Raw genomic sequence first — 23,742 nt, forward strand, 5'->3', positions numbered from 1 at the left:
GTTTGCCTTTCAAGGTGATATCCACCTCTGAGAGCGGGCTTCTGGAGAGATGCCAGATGTTCAGTGGCGCACTCCTGCACCCCTGCTCAATTGCTGCGCAGCACCCAGTCCTGCAAAGCTTCCCACTAGAGGGCAGAAGGCAGCCAGCCAGGAGCAGACACCCCGGGGCCACAGGGATGCCCTGCAGCTTGCCCTGCAGACTGGCTAGTCTCACACAGCAGTTTGTAAAAGCAGCTTTGCCCCCTCTAATCAGAGGGGTGTCCAGCCCTACAGCTCACCTCTGATAGCAGCCAAAGCAGGTGCCAAGAGAAGAGCACGCAAACGGGGTGCGAGCAGTGAGATACGCACTCTCAGCCACAGCTCTCTGAAATCCAGATACTCCCTGAGCCACAGGTGATATGTATGCACCAGACACCACTGATGCACGCAGAGGGGAGGAGAGACCTACTCCACTTTCAGAAACCAAGTCCCTGTTGCCAGCAAACAGGAGCAATGAACTGGGACAGCAGCAGGCTCTTCATCAGGCTCTGCAGCTCAGGCATCAGGACGGGTAGGTGGGCCAATTACATGCTTTAAGATGAACCGGGAGGAAGGCCGATGTCAGCCTGCTTTGAGAGTCTCCCCAAGAGAAAGTGTGACAGAGCACGCAAGGCTTGCTAGCACACTCTCGCGCCTCTGCCCTCCAGCAACTGCAAACGCTGCAGCCTGGGATGGGCGAGTAAAGCAAGCTGCACTGAAGTGGTGTAACACAGTAGGACGCAGAGGCCAAAGGCCATGGCAGCACCCTCCTGGGGTCTCCAAGGAAAGAGCTAGGGCCAGGGCCACCAAATGCCTGCTGTGTATCAGGTCCCCCAGCTGAGCTACGCAAGGTGGTGTGCAGCACAACAGCCCTGGTGCTGACCAGCAATCCTCTCTTGCCATGAGAGAGGCATTTTGGCTCCCCAGCACCCTGGCTGACAGCAGCTTGCTACCAATAGCACACGTCTGCCCTGCTGCTGGATCCAGAGCAGACTTCTATTACTGCAAACTGCAGCAGGTTTGACTCATCCCAATTCCCGGGTGACCTTCCCAAAGTAAATCCCAAAGCATGAGGGACAGGAAGACAAAACTCCCTAGGTAGCTATGTCCCTTCGCTTCCTGTAAAGCATTTCACAGCTCTGCCTGCCTTAGGAAATACGGCCTGTTTTCCAATGTGACTATTCCTGGTCCCCTCCATCATCCTGACTCCTTCCAAGTGCCTCTAGCCAGAACAAACCCAAGGCCAAAGCTCAGACATTCTGGAGGACCAGCTGACACTCTTCTTCCTTTGGTCCCTGAGGGTGATAACAGCAAAGGAACATAAAGCCCGTGCTGAGGAGGAGTTCCTTCTCCCCACAGGAGCAGGTTGGCTGCACTATGTGGGAGGAGGACAGAGGGCAATGGCATACTGGGAACCGCAAAGAATGCCAGTGTCGGCAGGTTATACATTACCAAGAGCAAGAGAGCGTACTCAGTTGGGACAAATGTGAGGCAAAGAGAAGAAAACAGTGTCCTGCAAGTAGATACGTCCACCTTTCCTTGTCTTCATGGCTGGCTGCCTGCAGCTGCCCAGAGTCCTGCTCACAGCCTTGTGTCCTGGCTAGCACATGCCCCCTGGGATGGCCATTCAAGACAGACTGCAGCCTCTTTTCAAAGAGGCCAGTCCAGACCCTGCTAATGCAGCACATTAAATGGGACCTCAGCACCACTGTATTGAATTGGAGCACCTCAATTTTTCATTTTTCCTGTCCTCACAGAAGAGAAAGCCCACCCCAACAGCCCCTGCTGTTCTCATCTGACTGGGCACTCCATTCTTAATTGCATGAAACATCATCATCTCCCCATGTATGTGCATTTATCAGCCATGCCCTGCTCTGATCAGCCCTTGGAAGAGCGCCTAACTCTTTAATCTCTGGGCAGATGATCTCAGAACAGCTCTGGTTTGGTCAGTGACTTGCCCTTGAGCTTGCTGCACCCAGCTGCTCTACTAAACACACTGAGAAGCGTCTTTCCCACTGCAGAGACCACGTGTGGGTCTGTCCAGGAGCTCCGACTGCCACCCAGAGGCCTCCTGGGAACAGCCTGCTCTCCCATCACAAGCTCTTAGCACTCCTCTGTGTCCAGATATGTATTTCATAGTATTGCAATACCACTGAGACGGCACAGCCACTCACAACAGATGCATGGGAAAGAGCAGGTCACACCCCAAAGAGATACAACAGTTAGGACAAGGCATAGCAGACATACCAGGCTGGGTGAAATGCACCTACAAGATAAGGAGGCTCAGAGAAGGGGCAAGAACATCGACAGACCGTGTGCCTGTCTCATCCAGCAGCAGTAGTTACTAGTGATCACCAGCAACAGCTATCAGAGCTGCTTGCTACCTACGTGGAAGCAGCCAGGTGTGAGGGAGGATAGAGCACAGCCAGGCAATGGATTCACTGATTTTGTCTGGAAGATGTAAGATTCACTCAGCATTACAGAAGAGATCTGTTGGATTTATCGAGGAGAATATAAAAATCTTTCTAAATACCTAACATGATATGCAAAATCATTCTCTTTCCCCAGGGCTTTCAAAACTGGTATCCGATAGCCGTAGCCAAACTGTAGCCAAAACTGTTCTTGGACCAGCCACTATGTTTCCTTCACAGGGTTTTAACAGGCTACGCTTTTGAAACATCCTTGTTAAAAGAGATCAGCCAAGATGCATTACTGAGTGTACACCAGCCCTAAACACGGGGAGTCACAGGAGGAGAGGCAGGCAGACCAGCAGCAGTGCTGTGCTCAAGGTGCATAGTACTTTTTTTTTCCAAAAAGCTACGTCTACTATAGGCTTTCAGCTGCTTTTGTGCTGCCAAAATGTTAACATGCAGGCAGTGCACATGGAAGAAGATCTGAACTCCTCGTAACACTGCATTTCTAATAAAAGAATGGCTGTTCAGGAGAAGAGCTAACATCAAGACCCCTCTGCTTTTTTGCTGCCCATGGCACAGTGAGGAAGGGTGGGCTGTTCCAAGCAGCAGGGCAATGAAGCAGAGGCATGAGGATGCATTGCTTCTCCGGCGTCATTGCAGAGGTCACAGCATCCCAAATGAGGACAGAGCAGGCCTGGCTGCGATGGAAAAACAGCTCTTGCACAAATGCTTGGCCAAGGCCATACACCAAATCAGGGAGTATTCCCTGGTCTCCAGCATCCCCACTAAGCACAGAGAGCAGTGACACTCTCAGCCCAGCGAAGCTGCCCGGGATTCCCACTGGTCAGGCCTGCAGCCGACTGCTCCAGAGCACGTGTGCTTTCCTTCTCGAGGCTGCCGAGCCGTCCTCTGAGGTTTGGACATGCCTCGTCACGTGGGCAAGCGTATGCTAGCATCTTTTCACACAAATTGCTTCTAAGTAAGACAGATGCTGCTTTCTCAGACCAATGCAAATGCCATCGTGGAGGCAAGTCAAAGAGAAGCCTATATGATGAGATGCTCCCTTCCTATTCCCAGGCAGGTTTCTCTAAGCACAACTGTTCTTTGCAGGCTCCATAGCTACAGACAGCTCCATGGTTTTGGACTCAGCAATACAGGCAGCCTTGAAAAGAAGTGGACCACTCTGGCATACTAGCTGTTTGTGTTGTGGACTTGTGTTTAGGACACAAGTGCTTGCTGCTATGCTCATTTCCAGGATGGCTCAGCATGGGACACTGTAGACAGCAGACAAAGAGACAGCTGAAGTCAATATATAACCTGAATGCCACCTCTGGACCTGAGGACCGCTTCTTCCTGAGAAATGCCACCTCCTGACCCATCTCTGCTGTGGACTGAGAGCTCCCACATGCTTCGCCAGCCTGGAGAGCACATCACACACACGACACGCATCCTTCCTACCCTGATCCCAGGGGTCACATTCCTGCCAATGCGGCTAGTCCCACCGTGGGAGGAAAGAGCAGCTACTGCTGCGGCACCAGGCCTACCCAGCACCACAAACTCCCAGGCAGGACAAGCGCAGCCTGCGTACGCAGCCAGCGCAGAACCTGGGCAATGGGACGCAGACCACGACAGCCTGTCAGCATTGGCAGGGCTATTCCTGCCTCTCCTTCCTAGCAAGTCCTCTCTCCAGACAGAATTCAATAGAGAGCTCTGCCCAGCAGAGCGTATGAATTAGCAGGGACTGAACCTATCAGTATGGAGAGTTAAGGCAGGTACCACTGTTCACTGAGGCAAACTACAGCCTTCTGGACATCCAGCTTTCCTCTGTGCTATTAAACACTTTCTTTCTGAGCCAAGCCACTTCAGGGAAGAGCTGCTCCATCTCTGATGGCACTGGCACAGCCCTGGACCCAGCACAGCTACCAGACAGGCTGCTGGTGTTTTATCACAGCTTCATGCCTGCCTGTAAAGCTACACTAAATGCCTCCCTTACACAGTACAGCTCTGCTCCACAAGCCTCCAGCCTGCCCAAGTAGGCAATATAGCCACCCTAAGGCAAAACGCAAGGAATAGGTGCCAATGACAAGGCAGAGAATGCCCAGCCCTCTCCTCTGATGGGGCTGCAGCTTTGAAATTTGAACTGATACATTTTGCTGCTCGTGAGGCTTCCCTGAACCCTCCTTATACCCAGTGATGCAGTTTTTAAACTTCTCTCCTTCTACTCTTCCATAAATACTAAATGAAGTTGCCCAACAGATTCAAAAGCTAAAAGGAAAGACTAAAATACTCTTGGGAACTGCATGTTTCCCAACAAAATTCCTTTCCTGCTAACATTCAATCTGATTCAAGTCAGATACAAACCTGGCACTTACAATGTCATTTTACAGTCTGGTCATGCTGCTCTGTGCTAGATAAAGTCAGCAACAGAAAAATGCCCTATCAAAGCATCACGGCCTAGTATTATCATCCCCAGGATCTGCACAGGCTGGAACACTGCTATTTTAACAAAGTTCCTGTGCTTTCTTCCCAGATGTATTCAGCCTCTGTTTACAGCTTTCCCCACTAGTTTTGCTTTAAATCTTTTCCTTTTAACCAGTTTGTAATTTGGTACCCACCTGTACCTTCATATTGCAGCGCTGCTGAAAGCACTGCTTTTCACCCACCACCCCAGACCTCTGGGTCTCTGTGGACTAATTCCCAGGCAGAAGCAAAAGGGATCCAGGCTGACTAAAAGTGAGCTTAAATTTTCTGCATGGGGCTTCCCAACAGGTCTCTTAACCCACTGATCTAGACCAGTGAGGCCACTGTGCTGACCACACACCACACAAGGACCTTTGTCTGAAAAGTGGGGGAGCTATGAAAGGACAGTTGTTAAAATCACAGGAGAACAATCACTCTGTGCATTCAGTGTCAAAAGCAAGATCAGAGGGTGGGATGGAAACCCTAAGATCTGCCTAGAAAGACCCTGTTGGCCACTCCAACCTGTCGCTGTTACAGACATACCAGAGCTATCTCACACACCACATGGCAAGGAGCTGCAGCTTACCTGGTGCTACAGAGCAGCTTTCCTTTTAGCATACAGACGCCTGCAAACACTCCAGCGTGCACTGCTTCTCCCTGTCAGTCAGCTTCAGGAATAGCCCCTCCTGGCAGAGACATCCATCTTGTCGCACCACTGCAATCCAAAGCTGCTGGGCTGTTTTTACCCAACCACGCATGCTTTTCTGAGGCAGAGGTGCCACACAACCCATGCAGCTGGACTCGAAGCGAGAAGGCTGTACACGTTGCTATGGCTCACGTTAGATCCCTAGCTGAGGGGTACCATGGTATTTACCAGAAAACCCCAGAAATAGAATAGTGCCTTGTGCTCAGGTCCACCCCTGTAACATCAGGCTCTCCAGGAGCAGGCATCGAGAAGCACGGACTGTCTGCGCTGCAAAAGTAGAGGACCTGTGTCCAGGGAGCAGCCTGAGCTCCAGCGGGCCAGCGCAAAGGCAGTTTCCCCTTGAGGACCTCTCCAGGCAAAGCACGCAGGCAGCTGCTGCCTGCAGTCATTCATGCTCACTGGCATCACAAGATTTCCCAGCAGGCCGACAGGCTGCCCAGCAGCCACAGTCCCTGCTCTCAAAGGTGCTGCAGCTTGGGCTCAGCAGCGTCACAGTTACTCACAGGCTGACAGGGCCCTGGGAGCTCCAGCCAGCAGCACGCAGACCAAGCAGATGACACTCCATGCACCTGGAGCTGCTCACGTCCAGCCATTGTCCCAGTGGAACAGGACATTCTTCCCACGGATCGCTGTGCCCATCCAGCATCTCAGCAAACTGCAAGCAGAGCCAGGAGCTATCATGACAGACATTTCGTCTAGCAAAAGGGTCTGTGAATAACCTGGTATGCCTCCTCACCACATCCTGTATTACAGCCACACCGGGCACAGGCAGCCATCCAGAGACACCCTCGCTAAGACAATTCGAATTCGTAACATGCATGAAAAATTCAACACCCTACCAACCACTTATTCTCTTTAAAGCTCATTTTTGTAGTGCTCACCGGAGCACCAAGTGCCTGTCGGAGAACTCGGGAAATGGAGGCACAGGTGGTTTATCATGCAATCCTTCCCACAAACCCATGGGAATCTGTGGCTGAAGTGAAGGATTTCCTGCACGATCGGTGCACACAAAGCCACCCGGTGCAACCGAGGCACTCCTTTATGCCCGTTACCTGGGCATGTGTTGGCCAAGTCAAAATTGTATGCTCAGATGCAGTCCCCTTGTTTTCTTTCTAAGTACTCTGAATTTTACACAGGAGGTTGTTAAATGTTTCTGAAATGAGTCGTCCCCAGCTCTTCTACACAGCCTGTTAGAAAAATGTATGCCAGTGCACATAACTTGGGACTGGCCCGCAGGCAGCTCTGCACCAGCCAACTGAAGCAAAAGAGACAAAAATGTGGCTTTTTTGGTTCACTGATCAAACTGTAAAAGAAGTCTATAAAAGAAATAAAAGCTAGTTCAAGCCCAGAATAATACTGAAAAGTTTTGAAAACAGCCATGAGGGGACACCTCTGAATCTGACTCTATCTAACACGGAGGAAGTGGTTAAGAAGGGCAGGCAGTAAGACTGCAAGTGACTGTGAAATTCTAGCCAGTTACAATTTTTAAGAGAAAGACAAAAGTCAAGGGACAACAACATCAGGGGAGCAAACTTAACTAAAGGTCCTGGATCTGGACATACCGATAGGGTACCACTCAAAGGAAAAACCTAGTTCAGAAATATCTGGCAGTTCCTTAACAGAAATGCTGTGAAGGCATCAGACAACGCACCCTAATGCCTGAAGGGAGGGGCAGCAGAGCAGCCTGGCTAGATCACCCTGTCTTCAGTTCCCAGGGCCAAGAAGCCAGCATCTAAAAAGATTAAACCAAGTCAAATTACCAAGTCAAATTGCATGAACAGCAATATGCAGAAACAAGAACAAAACACAAGCCAGAACAGAGAAGCCAAGGCCCCCAAAGCATTCATCAGCTTGTTAGTAGCGTGTTATATTCACTGGTGCTCCGTTTGCAGCTATAAATAGGCTGCCAGTTCAAAGGAGAGGTGAATCCCTTCCTTGGGATAATCACATATGGAGAAGAGGCAGAGGAAGCTGTTGCCCCAGGGAGGCTGAAGAGCACTGCTGCCCAGGTACTAAAGCACAGGGGCTTTTGTTAGCGCGATTCCTTGGGTGCAACTGCCCTATTCTACCCTCATTTAAGATACAAAAGATCAACCAGAGATTCTACATCAGAGCATCACCATTGCTCCTTAACATAAGTGGCAGGTGGCAGGATCAGCCCAGATGTGGTGGAGGGGATGGAGGCACAGAGATTGAGGTGAGGGGAAACACAGGTCCACAATACCTGGAGACCCAGCAACTATCCAGAATCCTGGAAGCTGCGTAGACCATCCAACATGCTCAGAGCACCTAGCCTCACAAACACAAGCCATATCTCCAGCAGAGGCAGGGCCAGGGATGCCCAGCCCAACACCAGCAGTCCTGCCTGCTACTGGGTGGGAGATGCTCAGAGCTGCTCTCTGGACCAGCCTGACACAGGAGAAGCAGTTCCACCACCGTCACTGCAGATATAGCATGCTTCATCTCGACACCTGCACTAGAGCAGCAGCCCAGCATCTCCAGGATTCCCGTATCCAGCCCAGTGTGTCCTACAGTAGATAAAAAAGCTAGGCCTCATCTGCTCCCCACCAATAAGCACTTATAGCCAACACAGCATGCCCCAGAGCCATGTCACGATACAGGGAAGTCCGACCCAATCTTAAGTGAACCTCTCATCTACTGCAACCCTGGCAATGCTGTCTGGAGGAACCATTTTGCAGTATCTCTGGGGCTAGCTCCAGTATCAAGTACACTGACACGTTGAGGGAACAGGAGCACAGTTTGGTGCTGTCCACAGAAGCAAATACCACCGAGGTCCTCTGATGTCACCTACACCCTTGCTTGTTTAAAGGGAATAACCAGTTGTGATGAGCAATTCCACACAGAACAATGTGGGTCTTTACAGACCTGGAGTGCAGCCAACCCTGCTTTGCACGAGGGGGTAAGACAGCCCAGGAACTGAACTAGCAACAGGGAGAATTAAAATTGGTTTGTACACTGAAAGAAGGAAGACGGTCTGGAGGTCTCCCTTTCAAGGCACCAGCCATTGATGGAGGAGGCTTTTGCTTTAGAAAGGCTGAAGAGCATTGCTACTCAACCAGAGAGGAAACCACTGCAGGGCTTTTGAGTGGAAAGGCAGAGGCACTTACTGGGGTCCACAACCAACTACTGCACTGCTTGCCACAACTGCTCTCTCAACACCCATGTGAGGCTGAGCAGTGTGATTTCAAACTGCCACAGTACTGCTGCACCCATCTCACGCTATCTACAACTGGCTTCTACCTGACAAAGAGTCTATGCCAAGCCTGCACTAGTTTAGGTTTTTTAACATGCACTAAAACTGCATGGGGAAATTTAAGTACAGCTTTACAAGAATAATCCCTGCTTAAAATCAGCATGTAATTAGAGAAGCACGCACAGGCCAGTTAAAATTGGATCCCACCGAAGTTACTCCTGCCCTCATCAAGAATATATACAACCCTGCCATCCTCGACATTGGAACAGCCAAAGCATGTGCAGCACAGGGCCAAGGCACGTCTTAGCTGTGGGGCAAAATTTACCTGCTTAAAAGCAACCAACTCTGCAGCACTGTCACAAGGCACAAGCCGATCTGGTCATACCCTAGTCAAAAGTGCATACTCTGTATGTAGAAATCAGCCTTGTTCAGCGCAGGGTTTTTGTGAGCTTTTTCTGAAACTTGTTTTGTTTCATCTGCACACAATCGTACCTAATTATCCCACATATCCCAAGTGATCCAACTCACGTTCAGTGTCAAAGGGGCTTCTAGGCAGCATCCATCCATGGTCTGTGTCATCAGAGGAGATGAAAGGTGACAGCAAGGACAGGATGGGAACAAACAAACAGCACAATCAAAGGAAGGAAGAAGGTTCACATCAGAAGAAGAGGCAAGAGCATCTTGCAAGAGCAGGACCACTGTACACAAAACCTGCCACTTCTGGGGAAGCCAAGAATGAATGGAAATCAGATAGCAAGTCCTGGCAGCACAGTACCTGCCCTTGAAAAATCACCTTCCCAGGGTCTGCAGTTCACACGGCACAGTCCTCCAAGCCCAGGATTTTACAACTGGACCTCACTAATAAAATACACGGTCCTGCCCAGACCCGAGGCCAGATTCGTCAGTCACGGATGCACAACTAACACTTTTCAGGTGGGTGTGCTTTCTGGGGACTGCACAACAGTGGCTATTCATCTGGGCTGAGAACCTCCATCCTTCAGCAACCCTGGGCCTCCCTTCAGATTTCATTACACTTGAGCCTCGGTGCAGCAAGAATGTTTGCAAAAAGCTCTTCTATTTAATCTCCTCTGTAACGGCCTTCCTCCAAAGCAGATGTGCAGATGAAAGCCAAGCCAGCACTTCTTAGAGTGGACACAAAAGTTGAGATATTCTATTGAAATCTTTTAGAAAAGAGAAATACACCTAAAAAGTACATCGAAATTTTAACCATCATCCTACTATACAGCTAATAAAAACTATTTTCTGTGAACTTAAAAAAAAGTTTTTTGCAGTAAAAATGCTTCATAGCTTTAAAGAACTCAGAGTGAGCCCAGGGAACTCAGCAGACCGACATCTGGAACCAGAGTCAGCGGAGTGCTAGCCCCAGCCTTGATAGCCGTTTCCTGCCCTGGGTGCAGAGAGAGAAGACCGTGAGCAAACAGAAATGAAACACTTCGGTTCGCTGGCAAGCTGCGGAGTTGAGAAACCCAACTGGAAGCTTGCAAAAGCAGAAAGCTGGTTTTCCTCTTTGAACCTCCAAGTAAAAGGGAAGAGTGTATGCGATAAGAGCTGCTAGCTCCAGACTCTTGGGAGGGCATTGCACAAAATCCATTGGTTTCTGACTACTCAGGAATAATAATCCTCCATCCAATTAACTGGGCTTTCTATCTAAAACATGTTTAGATTAATGTTCTTATAATCCAGTACATCTAAAGTAGTTTTAGTGAGCTAATTTTAAGGCACTGACTTTGGAGATTTTATCTGAACTTTCATTTCCATACAAAAGCAGATTAATTATTTGTGAATTCTCAATCTAGTAAACATGAAGTGAGTCACTCTCTCACTTTTAAAAAAGGAAGCTAGAAATGAATATGCTGAATAACCCTGCAATTTTTACAGGGCTCCAGGAGGAAAGACCGCAGGGAGTTCACATATGATTGGGTACACTTCACCTTGGTGATCATCCTGAGCCCATGCTGCTGTCAACAGCTATGCTACAGGTAAGTGGTAAAGGACTTTCCAGAGATGTGTTATTGACTCAGTCTGCTTCTGTGAGAAGGTACATTAAGCTTTTTCCATACAGCTGAGGTGCCTCAGAATGTAAGAAACCAGAAGCACGGCTGCAGCAGAGCCCTGGGGAGTCTGCTAGCAGTAGCAGCAGCATTACTATTAGCATTTGGTACTCCAGCTCTGACCCATTTTGAAGAAGGGAAGTTTATGTTGCCTGACAGCCTTGCATGTTTCTCTTCTCACCACCAAAAGGGACAAGGGATCCAACTATCGCCCAATCATAGAATCATAGAATCATTAAGGTTGGAAAAGACCTTGAAGATCATCGAGTCCAACCGTTAACCTAGCACTGCCAAGTCCACCACTAAACCATGTCCTCAAGCACCACATCTACCCTTCTTTTAAATACCTCCAGGGATGGAGACTCAACTTCCCTGGGCAGCCTGTTCCAGTGCCTGACTGCCCTTTCGATGAAGAAGTTTTTCCTAATATCCAACCTAAACTTCCCCTGGTGCAGCTTGAGGCCGTTTCCTCTCGTCCTATCGCTTGTTACTGGGGAGAAGAGACCGACCCCCACCTCGCTACAGCCTCCTTTCAGGTAGTTGTAGAGAGCAATAAGGTCTCCCCTCAGCCTCCTCTTCTCCAGGCTAAACAACCCCAGCTCCCTCAGCCGCTCCTCACCAGACTTGTGCTCCAGACCCTTCACCAGCTTCGTTGCCCTTCTCTGGACACGCTCCAGCACCTCGATGTCCTTCTTGGAGTGAGGGGCCCAAAACTGAACACAGGACTCGAGGTGCAGCCTCACCAGTGCCGAGTACAGGGGCACTATCACCTCCCTGGTCCTGCTGGCCACACTATTCCTGATACAAGCCAGGATGCCATTGGCCTTCTTGGCCAACCTGGGCACACTGCTGGCTCATGTTCAGCCAGCTGTCAACCAACATCCCCAGGTCCTTTTCCGCCAGACAGCTCTCCAGCCACTCTTCCCCCAGCCTGTAGCATTGCATGGGGTTGTTGTGACCCAAGTCCAGGACCCGGCACTGAGCCTTGTTGAATCTCATGCAGTTGGCCCCGGCCCATCAATCCAGCGCCTGTCCAGGTCCCTCTGCAGGGCCTTCCTACCCTCCAGCAGATCGACACTTCCACCCAACTTGGTGTCATCTGCAAACTTACTGAGGGGGCACTCAATCCCCTCATCCAGATCATCAATGAAGATATTGAACAGGACCAGCCCCAACACTGAGCCCTGGGGAACACCACTCGTGACCGACCGCCAACTGGATTTGACTCCATTTACCACCACTCTCTGGGTTCAGCCGTCCAGCCAGTTTTTAACCCAGGACAGAGTGCACTTATCCAAGCTGTGAGCAGCCAGCTTCTCCAGGAGAACGCTGTGGGAGACAGTGTCAAAGGCCTTATTAAAGTCCAAGTAGACAACATCCACAGCCTTCCCCTCATCCACTAAGCGGGTCACCTTGTCATAGAAGAAGACCAGGTTAGTGAAGCAGGACCTCCCTTTCATAAACCCATGCTGGCTGAGCCTGATCCCCCGGTTGTCCTGCACGTGCCGCGTGATGGCACTCAAGATGATCTGCTCCATGACCTTCCCCGGCACCGAGGTCAGGCTGACAGGCCTGTAGTTCCCGGGATCCTGCTTCCGACCCTTCTTGTAGAGGGGCGTCACATTTGCTAACTTCCAGTCATCTGGGACCTCCCCGGTTGACCAGGACTGCTGATAAATGATGGAGAGTGGCTTGGCAAGCTCCTCTGCCAGCTCCCTCAGCATCCTCAGGTGGATCCCGTCTGGCCCCATGGACTTGTGAGCATTCAGGTGGAGAAGCAGGTCAGTGACTGCCACCTCTTCAACAACTGGGGCTTCATTCTGCATCCTATCTCCATCTCCCAGCTCAGGGGCTTGAAAACCCCAAGGATGACCAGCCTGACTATTAAAGAATGAGGCAAAGAAGGCATTAAGTACCTCAAGCCCTCTCCTCATCCTTTGTGGCAAAGTTTCCCTCCGCATCCAACAAAGGAGGGAGATTCTCCTTGGCCCTCCTTTTGTCGCCGATATATTCGTAAAAACATTTTTTGTTATCTTTAACAGCGGTGGCCAGTTTAAGTTCTATCTTGGCCTTTGTCTCTCTAATCTTCTCCCTGCATAATCTGACAACATCCTTGTAGTCCTCCTGAGTCACCTGCCCCTTATTCCAAAGGGGTTAGGCTCTCCTTTTTTTCCTGAGTTCCAGCCAAAGCTCTCTGTTCAGCCAGGCCGGTCTTCTCCCCCGCCTCCTCGACTTGCGGCACATGGGGACGGCCTTCTCCTGCGCCTTTGAGATCTCCTCCTTGAATAACATCCAGCCTTCCTGGACTCCTTTGCCCTTCAGGACTGCCTCCCAAGGGACTCAGTTAACCAGACTCATAAACAATCCAAAGTCAAGCCTCTGAGGACTCCTATCAGCAGCATGCAGATCTTGAACTCTGTCAAAGAGGCTTGAGGTCCATTGCATTTGCGCTGGCAGAAGTCACAGATGAGCGCACGTTGCCAGAAGTAATTAGCATGAAGATGCATTGATCTTGTTGTGCCTAAACAAGATTCTGTTCATTGGCCCATTTTTTTAGCATAAGTCCTAGTGAGTTTTCTGAAGCAAATCTCTCTCCCTGGGACATGCCTTTATGATATGAACTGGCGAGGCACTTCCATCTTGAAATTTATTACCCCAGCTGAGTCTGGCATTTTAAGACATCCACATTTAGTGCTTTTGATCTAGATTTGGACTTCAGTCCCAAAGCATTGGCAGAGCAGGAGACTGAGGTTGTCTTCTTGGCACATATTACTCCCATATTCAAAGACTAGTTACTGGGCTAAGAATTGGCAGCATGAGAAACTCTTGCTCACGCCACCCAAAATCAATTCTATACACAGAGAGTGGCATAAAGCCATCACGTTCATGAAAACCTGACCTGCCTCACTAACATAAACCAAACTGGCTTCTCCCATTCTAGAAGCGGACAAGCACCTACTGGAAGCAGCAACACTGAATAAATTTCTTTCACATTTGAGGCAGCTAGAAAACTCAGCACCCACTTGGCTACCAGCTATGCACATTTGCAAAGAGGAAGACACAGGTTAGACCTATCTAAATGCTGATTGCCCTCAGCAATCCAAGGACAGGTCTACCTACTACAACAGAAGAGGTTGCTGTTGTTCACAAGGTTTCTCCTCCGTCCAGCCTTATGCACACACCATTATAAGTACAGTCATTCTTAAAAGGAAAGCATTTTTGTTCTACTGTACCGTGGTCAAACAGGAGCCGTGGGTACAGTACAAGCTTATAGCAGGAGACACTGCTGCCCTCCAAGACTTGTCAGTCCATACCCTCCAAGTCCAGAAGGCTGTTAAAGAGCCCATCTCCAAGGTAGCAAAGCCTCAGACACACAAGAGCTACCACGCCAGACTTCCCAATGTCTCCTGCAGGCTGCAAGTCGCTGCGCCAGCCAGTGGCACAGGACAAGCCCCTCCTCGTGCGTGTCCACGCTTCACTTCCTGCTGTGGCGAGCTGAAGCAAGTACATCCTGCGAGCTGCTGCTTCGTGTAGCAATGCACACAAACAGCCCGTGCAAATGCAAGCGTGCCCACAGCCCAGCTCCGCTCTCTGCCCGCCTTTACCAGACTGTGAGCCATGTATGTCCCAAGACCCTTTACCAGGCACCGCTCTGTCTCCAGCACGTGACAAGCGGCCATGAAAACAAGATGGGTATGGGAAGGAAGGCCAGTTTGCTGTGAACTGCTCCCACTGCAGGCTGGCCTGGGATGTGCCGTTGCTTGAGGGAAGGCAGATCAGGCTGCAGTGGCAAATGTTCCTCCCAGCAGAGCACTCATCTGACAGGAGTCCCGCAGCAGCAATTGCACATCTTTGAAGACCTCTCAGGTAAGAGGAAAGAGACCCATGTGGAGCAGGCTTAAAACACTCCTGTTGGGAGAATGAGGGGTGCAAAGAAGAGCTACTCAAGCCAGCCAGGTTGCCAGAAGTTGGACAGTAATGCTCAGCTCCCATTGAGCCTGGTCTGAACCGGACCCAGCGTTCCTTTGGCTGAGCAAATTTCCCTTCCGCTGCTGCAGCGGAAGACAAGCAACAGCAATCCTTCCACACACATACCACCCCGCTCCGGCTCTTCCCCTCCAGATAAAAAGCAGCTAGCCAAAACACAGCTGTTTGTACTCATCTCTTCATTTTTGCTACTATAACGGATCACTAGAGCTTGGACGATTCACCTCATCCTCCCATCCCACTGCACAACTTAGCAAAGCTGCTGGTCATTCAGTCGCACCTCCTCAACACCCCCCGGCACTGCTCCTTGTTTTGGACGAGAAGGCAGGGCGGAGAAAGGGAAAGTGAGATGCCCAAGATCACAGAGAAATCGGACCCAAAGGTCCCACTTTGGACTTGCACCTCAGGTCACCAGATGCCACTCTACCAGGAATTGGTATTTTTATAGAAGCCTTTATGATTTACATTCACGCCACAAATCTCTTCAATAAAAACAGATGGAGGTGGATTGTGTTGGGCTCTTATCGCCTTCATCAAATCCCCTTTTCTCCCTCCAGACATTCCTGACAGGCAGATTTCCCCGACCTAGTTTTTCAGAAGAAAAGAAGTTTCAGCTACTTCCCCTGAATTGCAATGAGCTTCCACATGCCAGCGAGCAGCTCCTCAAGAGCAGGGGAGTGAGCAGCCAGCGCTTCCCAGGAGGAACAGCCACACCGTGAGAGAAGCAGAAGCCCCCGAGCCCTGCCACCAATGCAAGCCCACCCAAACACCCATGTATACTGCAGCACGAAGACAGGGGCTAGCAACACTCGATGCAAGCTGGGCTCTGTATGTGAACAGATATCTATGTTTCACCATGGAAAGTTTAAATACATACTGTTCATGCACGTCTCCATACACAGAGGTCGGAGAAGGAGAGGCCCAGCAGCACTCACTCTCCCGTCTCCATGAGCCCTCTAGCAGAAGTTATGATGTTGTCGTCCCTCTCCAAATGCTCAGAGCCTCTCGACGAATTGGCTGGATCCTTGCACAGGCAAAATGCAGGCAAGAGGACCACCAAGAGGAAACAGCAACCGCCTTGGAGGGGAGGTCACCAAGGTAAACTGTGGGTTCACCATTCCACCCTTTCAGTTTTCAGGTTCTCATTTCTGAGAGCAGAGATGAACATTTGCAGTGCAAGAGGGTCATCACAGAGCCCTGGCAGCCAAAGTAGCTGTGAGAGCAGAGTCTGAAATGTGATCCATTTCAGCACGTGGATTTGCACGCCTCCAGAGCTCCTGTGCAACAAACACAGTGCCAGCTCAGCCCTGGGTGCCTGAGCAGGCACTGCGCATTTCATGGATTAGAGCCGAACTGCAGAGTGCTGATGAGTGAGCTCCGTTTTCCCAGTGTCTGGAACAATACGTGTTTTCTGTTCCCAGATATTTCCTCCTCACTTTCCACTGCACTACGAACTACCACTGCCAGCTTCCTAAGATGGGAGAGTAGAAAGTCTGGCTGGCAGAGCCTATACCTAAACATGCCTGAACAGCCAAGGCACTGGGGACACGAGCATAGGTATACAATAAAATGCTTGCTACTGCACTACTGCGTATGACATGAATATAAAATGAAGTTCATTGATTCAAACTGTTAAGGCTAAGAAAACACAACTACAGCAAGGCTACATGAGTACCTTTAATCCAGCCTTATTTAATGTTCTTGTTTCAAACTTCTCTAACAGTGGTTAGGTACGTGCATTCTTCTTGTATTGCAACACCCCAACCCCTTTTGCAAGAGGATCTTCTAAATCAAGAAATAAAAAACTATTTAAAATAAAAGAATCCACCATTCTTGAAGCAGAGTTTCTTAGCAAACGACTGGCATCCCAGCTTCAATTGTATGACACTGCCCATGCAGTGCCCAACACTTCTGTGTGAGGCTGAGCTGTTATTGCCACCTTGTCCACCAGAACAAAGGTAGCAAAGCCACCATGCCTTGCAACCAAGGGATGAGAAGGGATGACAAACCGATCTTGATTTGTCACAGTGATTCTCAAGGTTATTCATCCTCAGATGGAAAATCCTTCCCTGAAAACAACTTCAGGCTATGAACTAGCCCATCACACCAGGAGGGACAGGCAAAGAAACGTAGTCATTGATGCTAAATTAAGTGAAGTTACTGTGTCTCAAGCCTCCCATTTCACTAGCCTTAAAGAGAGAGAGAAAGAGCAAACAGAGCTTGGCAGCCTCTGAGAAGTGTCAGACACACTACTGAACCCATACAGCTCCCAGAAACGTGGGAGGAAGTAACACAGAGACTCTTCAGCAGAGAGCTTCCCCAGAACACGCACAGCTACACCAGACATCCTCTCCTTCCTTCCTCCCTCCAAGAAGGCCTCCAGAGTTCCCGCAGGCACATGCAGTTGCTGATGCGCGAAGAGACTGCCACAGCACGCCACCCTTTGCGGGACAGCCAGACGAGCACAGGGCCACAGAAGAAGAAAGCCATGATGCCGATGCTGTGGCCCTTGGTGCCCTCTGTCATGTACGTGCTGCCATGCCGGCCTCCGCTGTTGTCGCTTACAGGCACCACATTAAAGCCCCAGCAGTCTGAGATGGGGTGGGGGGAGCACAGGGGGCTGCTCCCTGCCAGCAGATTGACACAGCAGAGCCCTTCAGCACTGCTCCCCTAGCAACCGAGACAGCAGAGAGAAGGTCTTCTTGCCAGCTTTCTACCTACCAGCTGCCTCCACAATATCTGCACCAGTGGCTGCTTCCCCGGCACACACAGGAGGCACCACGCACAACCCTGGGAGCAGAGCACTTTTTCTGCAACCATGCGGAGTGCGAGAGTCGGTTCTCTTCCTGAAAATGATACTTTGACTTACGTTGTTGGACAACTTTAACTGCCCCTCTGCCAAGTCATGACTGCTCAGCCTGTTTTCCTTTGGTAGACAGGTCCTTAATGAGGTATCTGAGCAAGAACAGCCTGAAGATTCACCCTAGAGTGAAGGACTCACAGATCAGACAATGGCTCAGAATGACCAGAAGATGCCCCAATGAGAACCTGCTCCAAAACACTCCTCAGCTCTTGGATCCATGGCTTCCCTAAAATTACCAGTCAGTAGCAAGCTGCTCAACCAAAAGTGTACCCTCCCCAGTACCAGTCACAGAAGACAGCCAGACCCTAGGGAAGGTTATCCCCAGACCTCCTGAATCACAGTATGATCAACAGCTCTCTCACACTCAGTTAAAGCGGACAGAATCCCCTCACACTGATAACTGCAATATTTGTGGTCAATAAAACAATGTATTACTGTGAGATACTGCCCAACCACGTCTTTGTTGTAAGAGCATTTGCAGCTCTTACCATGGACCACTGCTGCTGCTCTTCACCAGAGTCATCTATTGCGGACCTCCATGTACACAGATAACACGCACAGGCAATGAATGGGCTCTTGGAAGAAGGACAGACAGGCAGAGTAAAGACAGCCAGCTGAGCTCAGCAGAAAGAGATAAACTTCCAAGACCTGTTTCCAATGCCCTCTCAAAGTACTGCAGCCAGCCTGAAATCTCAGCATCCTCAGATACTTAAAAAGCTGCTGGACAGAGATCCAAAGCCTCAGAAAACTCACATCTGACATCTAGTTGTAACTCAGCCAAGAGGTCAGGCACAACCGAACAGATCAGCATGCTCTTGCCCAAGCAGCTTGACGCAGTTCCAGTCTGGAAATTAATATTTTACTCTGGAATAAGAAATCTTCAGTGGCTGTGAAATGCAGCCAGTGTTTCCTTGGTAACAGAGGTGGCAGGACATCTCTCCCCAGCATGCTCTCCAGAGTCCTCCCTGCAGAGCCACAACCAGGGCAACGCGCTAAGGGCACCCCTGGATCTGCGGTCGCTCCTCAGAGGGCCCCACAGCACTCACCTTCAGTCTAGCACCCTGCTGTTGGTAACCAGCTGCTTTCACAGTGGGTCAACAGCATATAACCACTGCACTCGCACAATGCTCGACAGCTACAAGTCCAGGTACCACCTGAAGCTCAAGAACACTGTCAAGGTCTCAACATGCTCCTGGGCCTGTAGACGACTTTCAGGGTCTGTATCCAAAGGGAGAGCGTGATAAATAAAAGCAGTAGGTAAGACTGCAAAAGTTAAAAAAAAAAACCCACAGTATCCAAATCAGGAGCCACTGTTCTTCAAATTAGATACAGGGCTACTTGCTCAAACTGGAACACTATAACCACAGCAGAAGCATCCTCTGCAGCCCTAGTCTAGGTGCTGTTTGTCAAAGGGATCCCATCAGAACAGTTACTTTTAAGACTCAGATCTTTAACTTAAGCTTTTCATTAGGCTGCATGGATACCTTGGGGAGGGTTCAGCCACCCCCTGGACCCCATGACCAGTACAGAAACAGCTCAGCGTTATCCTGTTGCTGACACTTCTGACCTTGTCTATGCACTGCCGGACGATCCCAAATTTGCACTGTGGCACAGAAGAAGGAAGTCTTGGTCATGGGTGTCTGACTACAGAGCTACGGATGGGGAATTAGGAGGAAGGCTGGCATACACACTAATGCTTGGGTATTGCATTCTAACATGAAAAGTAACAAATTTTGAGCATCTAGCTCAAAATTTAAATGAAATCCAAACCAAAGGCAGAGTGAGCACGAAGTTCCTTCTGCAGCAAGACACCAGTCTAGGCTGCTCTTTGCTCTGCAAGCAGCAGGATTCATTACTGGAGCATGGACTGATGTTTGCAAGCACACAGCAGGGGCAGCCTTCACGGCTGTCACCATGTCCTGCCCCGCACACGTACTCCCCTGCCACTTCAAGGACAGTCTTCGCAGAGGCCTAATAGGTTATGACCCTTCCTCCAAACGCTGCTGAAACCCTCAGATCCTGCCAAGTTCCTTGACCTGGGTTTGTTTGGAGGTTTAGTTTTACTGGGGGCGGTGACTAATTTTGTCTTGAAGTGTTCAAGGGAGTCTATTAAGCTTGCACTGGGTGCCCACAAAGAACAGGGTTGTGCTGCCAGGGAATCCCTTGACTGTGCTCACTGAGCGTCCCTATCATGTTCAGCTGAGAGAAAACAAGCAGAGAGACAATCTGTGTGCTGCAATCCCTCACGAGCACTGAGGGATACTAGACAAAGTGTCTTGCTAGCACAAATTCATGGAGCTGGGGGCTTTCCAGAGGAGAGAAGACAGCGTTGGTTTGTTACTGCAGAAAAGACATTAGTCACGAGGCACAGACACAGCAAGATGCAGCTCCAAGAGAGGTTCAAAGGTGGGCTGGGAAATATAATTCCATTGTCCCAAGTTAGGATTCGGGATTACCTGGTAGGATAGAACAGCCTGCTCTCAAAGCAAAGCAGAACTGCATCAAAAGCTGACCTCCAACTACACTCGTAGCGTAAACAGTATCCAAAAGCCAGTTACCTGAGGAATGAGAGACAGGACACTAATTACTATCTCCCAGACCCTCCTCAGCCTGACAGTAAGCAAACAAACCAACAAATAAATAACTATTCCAGGAGAGGACAATCTGTGTGGAAGAAATTGACTTTATGGCAGCCACCAGCTGCTTCCAGCACTGTAAGCCAGCCTCCCCATCCCAGCAGACACACTGCCTCGACAGTTCCCACTCAGGATCTGCCACCAAGTTGGTGGGGGGGGGTTGCCTTAGGTGCCCCTTGGACTCTTCACCAGCCCCAGCAGAGGCTGCCATGCTTCAGCAACATTCACATGTCCCTGATGGGCTTGTTTCCAGTTGCAGGAGGGCACAGCACACAGCTCTGTTAGGGTGGTGCTGCCAGCAGGATTTCAGGATGTGTCAGGCAGAAAGGGAGAACAGACTGCTGACACAAGTCGCCCACATGCATGCTATAGGTTCATATAAGCCAATTTCAGAAAGAGTTGAGAAAGTTATTACCATTATTTCTACCTTTGCCTGCTCAATCTTGTTGTCCTAGTTACCAAAGCCCTGGTGACTAAGGCAACCAGCCTTGGCAAGTAAGAGGCAGAACGCAATGAGATGTAACACAAATATTTAAGGTGACTCTGAAATACCAAAGCAGAAACAAGTAACAGCAATTCAGTGCCCCCAGCATTACCCCCTGCCCCTAGGTCTATTACATTTCTCATCACCCCCACTGAAGCGTGGGAATGGACACTCAGGTACATCTGTGATACACCCAAGAGACACAAGGTGGGCTGCAAACCCAACTCGAATGTGCAAGAGCTCCCCCTGCACACCCCCTCTTCACACAGCGAGTTAACTGTACAGACACTAGCATGCACGGTCTTGTGCCCAGGCTGAAGATCAGAACTTGTGCTACCTTTCAATAAACAGCTCTTCTCTATCCAAGTATGGCTTCTGCAGCATCCAGGCTCCATGTTTGTAGCGTGCTGGAACATTTCACACAGGCATTACAAGGCATCTCCATCTGGGAATTGAGTAACATGACACTCCTGTGGTTTCTGAGATCACTAACAGCTCTGCAAGAATTCCAGTCCTGATCACATATTTGCTTCTCTCTTATTTTTATCACACACATACAATACCCAGAACATCTCCAGGCTCAAGGCTAAAGTCAAAAGTTACTTTAAGTGAACTGCATGGCTTGGACGGTATAAAGGGAACAACTACTGCAGTGACCATGCGCCACAAAATGACCAGACATGCATGTCCATCTGGCAACAATCTAGTCTCAGAAAAATATCTCTATTATAAGAAAGCAGCATTTACCAGCATGCTTAAAACACGCAAGGGGTTGAGGTGATCTGGCACAAATAAGGTAACTGAGGGTAAGGATGCTGAGATCAGCCTTCCTCCTAGGCAAAGATGAACCTGCCACTATTACGTTGAGGCTATTGAATCCTCAGAAGCTGCAGAAAGACTTTGCAATGTCCGTGACCACATTTGGCTCTATCCCCTTCATCGGCTAGCTATATGGGATAAAATAACCCTGTGCATCCCAGCAGGCATTACACCCAGCTGATTAGTCAAGGCCACTCCATGAGTTGTACGTCTTCCAGCCCCTGACATGCATCACAGAGGTGTGATGGGAATTAAAGGGTCAGGTCCAAACACTTCGATGCTTCCAGCTTCCCTAAGCCACCAAGAGGAGCTGATACTTCTGCTGTCCACAGTCCAGCACCTTCAACTCTAAACTGTTATGATCGTGACCCAAGTGCATATTCAACTGTATATAAAGCCCAAAACACAAGCAACTCTTGCTGTCTTGGAACTCCAAGCAGCATTTCACTAAGCTTAGGCTTTTCTCCACAATTGCTGTTAAACTTCACGGAAACAGGAAAAAACTATGTGCTTTACACTTGAACTGAGATTCATAAAAAAGACATCAGTTACACAGAACCTGTTGGACTGAAAAATAAAAACTGGAACAGTTTTTGATGAACACTGCATGTTTAGCTTGACCTGAACATTAAGTATGCAGTTGTGCTGGGCACCTCACAAGAAACATGAAAACAAGACTATTATGCTGGGATAGGTGGTCAGATCCTGAAGAGAAGATGAGGAAATTTCAATCCAGATGTGCATATAATACCCTACAATGCATAATATTAAGGATATGTTTAAAATTTTATTTAAAAGAAACAAAAAGAGACTTTTTATCTCTCTCCAACCCTTATATTTCCCTATATTGCAGCTGTGCCTACCATTTAATTAACCAGCTTCTTATCTGTTAGAAAACATTCACAGAAAAGGGGAAGTTTCATTTTCTCCCTGGTGATTCACATTGTCACGCTCAAAGAGATATCCACCCAAGGCCTTGTAAGCATCCTCATGAGAAGGCGTCGGAGCTTCAGAAGAAAATTTGCGAGTATGTGGAGCCAACAGTGCTGCACGCTGAACTCACAGGAGTGAAGGGGATGGTTCTGCACAGGCTGCACGCTCCAGGGAGGACCTCAGGTAGGAAGCATCAGGTCCTAAATTACCTTGGAGCTTTAACAATTCTGCCTTCAAGGGCTTTGCTCAAGGCCCTGTTTGAACTACACTCCACTCAGACTTCAGAGGAATGAGCTCCCTTGCAGAGAGCACTGTTTTAAGAGCCATGTTTCTGCTTAAGTTACCAATATTTTTTCACCTAAAATGAAAACGGCACAAGATTTCAAATTACTTCCAAAAAGCTTGATTTAAATTGTGGCTTAGCTCACTCTGACCTAAATGCATTAGGCCCGGGAGACAACAAAACCCTTTAACTACGGCAGGAATAAGCAGGCAAAGGCAGCAGGGAGGTTGCAGAGAGGCGGCGGCGGCTCTGGCTAATCTGCCCGGCTGGAGGGAGGGAAGGCAGGCACGGCGCTGCAGCTCTCTGCGTGCTCTCTGGGAAGGTGGTACCCTCTACCCCTACCCCTTCAGAGGCTGCTTTGCTTGTCCAGCAGGCAAACTGCCCCAAGGCCCGGCCCCCACTCCCCCTCTCACAAGAGGGATGAATAGCGAAGCTAATTGGGAAGCCAGGAACTGGGCTGGGGCTTGAGGGGACCCATGCAGGTTGCCACAGCAACTCCGCAAATCCATGTCACCAGAGACCACCATACTCAGAAATTCAGAGAGCAAAGCCCTTCTAGCACCTGGATGACAGCCAGTTATCCTGCCTTCTGGCAACAGGATTGCAAGGCTAAGCAAGATCAAGCCAGCTCAATCTTATGAATGGAAGATCTCCAAGGGACACCAGAGCAGCTGGGACATTCGGTGCAGGCTCGGCATCCAGCAAAGCCAGGCTGTGAAGGTACCATAAGGCAGACCCTTGAACTGCCACCACGATTGATTCCCCAAGTTTTTCCATTTGAGGGAACCACACACTGGAGATCTTTGAAGACTACTACACGCATCGGTTTCAGAGCAGCATGCACGTTGTGTGC

The 23,742-nt window shown here is 49.5% G+C and overlaps 1 protein-coding gene across 3 annotated transcripts in view; it reads right to left on the reverse strand.

The window, feature by feature from the left end:
* LOC104015799 (phosphofurin acidic cluster sorting protein 1) overlaps nt 1-23,742 on the reverse strand; it is a 71,868-nt gene that overhangs the window by 27,101 nt on the left and 21,025 nt on the right. The gene's annotated exons all lie outside the window — the stretch shown is intronic.

This window comes from Nipponia nippon, unplaced genomic scaffold (assembly GCF_047370975.1).
Source record: "Nipponia nippon isolate SJK-2023a ecotype South Korea unplaced genomic scaffold, ASM4737097v1 scaffold_4, whole genome shotgun sequence".
NCBI lineage: Eukaryota > Metazoa > Chordata > Aves > Pelecaniformes > Threskiornithidae > Nipponia > Nipponia nippon.